The following is a 2240-nucleotide window of genomic DNA, read 5'->3' as shown; positions in this document are numbered from 1 at the left end:
TTTTTAACTTAGAATTTATTATTTATTTGCTTACAAAATTCGTTACATTCTTAAAAAAGTATGTCACACAAGCAGTCGACCACTATTTTTATTTTTAAAGACGACAAATATATAATATTTTTTCCTTTTACTAATAATTAATGAAAATTATATTTTTCATTCAATTGACAATTAATAAACGAATTTTGTTATTAAGTGAAGAATATTACGATTTGTTTAAAAAGCTCCCCATATATGGCGAAATACTGATTAACTTTGATTAAAATTGCAATTTAACTTTGAGAGGATCAAACTTTCAACTGTTCTCCTGCCTCAGCTATTGGAGATCCTGTTTTACAGATAGTGACTTTAAGAAATAATTTAAATCTGTTTCATTAAAAAAAAATCTGATTCGAATCAGTTGCAAGTTTTAGATTCGAATCACCGAATCAATTCAGTAATTCGAGTAATCTAATTAGTACCCAACTCTATTAAAAATATGTTTCTACTACGATACACCCTATATTTCTTAACTTTTGATGAAAAAATTTATTTTATGTGTTTTCGGGTGGCCATTAATTCTAGATGAAGTTCTTATTACTAAACGAATAGATTTCTTCAGATTCTTCCTCCTCTACTCATCGACGTTGTGTTGNAACGGAGGTCCCAAGTTAATATAGGTCAAAGAACCAATACAGTCGATGACAAATTGACAACAGGTAAGACAGAAGAACAAGGCGTAAGGAGCCAAGAAAATCTCAAATGTAAAACAAAAGGAGGTGAAGATGTAAAGTGGTAAAACAAACAATTATCAAATACAATTAAAAGGCGACGCTAAAATTTGCAAAGCAAGGAAAAGCAATGTAAAAAAACTTCAGAGAGGATTTCTTCAAAAACGACAAATATATAATATTTTTTCCTTTTACTAATAATTAATGAAAATTATATTTTTCATTCAATTGACAATTAATAAGCGATTTCTTCAGATTCTTCCTCGATTCGATTCTGAGCACCACGTTGTATTGTAGTGCTCGTAATCGTGCATGACTCGGGGTCTAGTGCTCGAGAGTCAGCGAATTAATTGGATTTCTGGTGCATCGCGGGGTTGCTTCGTAGCGATTAAGTTTTCAGATTAAGTTGGTTTATGGGTCCTTCGGGCCTGCGTCACCCATATTACTTACTTCCCTTACTAAACGAATCCCAGAGTTTGAATAACATCAAGTAAGTTATGTGCAAAAACATTATTTATTCAATGAAAATTGGTAAAACTAACATCAATGAACATTATTTGTATTCTAAAGTAGCACTTGCATTTTCATGTTACCAAAGTACTGCAGCAATCCTCGCATTCTTTAAATTAAAAACATTTATTTTATCAGCATTTTCGTAAATTATCAGCCACATTTATGTCTTCGAAAATTATTGCTTCAGAGAACTCAGTCTTCTCAAATCTTAAAGAAAGAGGAAAACATAAATAAATGAAATAAATTTAAGGTCAAAAATTGTGATTGTATGCAGCCACATAGCTTTTCAACTTTCGCAAACTTACTAATACACAATTGATAAAATTCATATAATAATTCGTTTTCTATCTTCAGCTAGACATCTACAATTGACATACAAAATCATTGGACATCAACAGTTAGACATCTCCATAGTTAGACTCCACAGCAGCGTAAACACTTATATACTTTAAAATTAAATTAGTATGTGTGTGCAGTGAACTAATTTGCTGACAAAGAACTAGATAACTTGATTTGACTACATGTTTCAAACTTAAATGAAATATAAGTCACGTAAAAGAATTGTGGTCATGGGTTACTGTTTCATAAATTAAAGGTCTGTAAGGTCAAGTTTATTAAATTTTAAGCCAGCGCCCTCTATGTAATTCTGAAAATGGCGCAAATCGTCCATATGAAAAAAAAAGCGCAGTTTAATAAAAATGAAAAGCGCTTGTGTTTTTATTTTTTACGATTTAAAAAGTTACTCCGTTATATTATCTGGGCTCGTAAAAATAAATTGAACTAATTGCAAAAAAATTTGAAAATTGAATTATTCATTGACTTTAATAATTTTTATGTAAGGGAAAAAATCTCACCAAATGGCTGGTTTTTAAAAGAGTTTAATATATATATATTTTATTACATATATATATCCAATTTTTGGGTTTACGACTACTAATGTTCAACTCCGTACCCTTGAACCCAATTAAGAAGACAAGGGGGATCAAGTATTGAGGATCAAGTATTAAGAGAAATTCG

At 30.3% G+C, this 2240-nt stretch overlaps 1 protein-coding gene across 1 annotated transcript in view; it reads right to left on the bottom strand.

Annotated features, from left to right (window-relative positions):
* Positions 1-1404: 1404 nt before the first annotated feature.
* Positions 1405-2240, bottom strand: part of LOC139424769 (speckle-type POZ protein B-like) — a 65957-nt gene continuing 65121 nt past the window's right edge. The window contains exon 2 of the mRNA XM_071177299.1: positions 1405-1430. The gene's annotated coding sequence lies outside the window, so the exon portion shown is untranslated. The remainder of the gene's footprint in view (positions 1431-2240) is intronic.

This window comes from Parasteatoda tepidariorum, chromosome 2 (genome assembly GCF_043381705.1).
Source record: "Parasteatoda tepidariorum isolate YZ-2023 chromosome 2, CAS_Ptep_4.0, whole genome shotgun sequence".
NCBI classification, from domain to species: domain Eukaryota; kingdom Metazoa; phylum Arthropoda; class Arachnida; order Araneae; family Theridiidae; genus Parasteatoda; species Parasteatoda tepidariorum.
The sequence above is the reverse complement of the archived record's forward strand: the minus strand, read 5'-3'. Positions and strand labels throughout refer to the sequence as shown.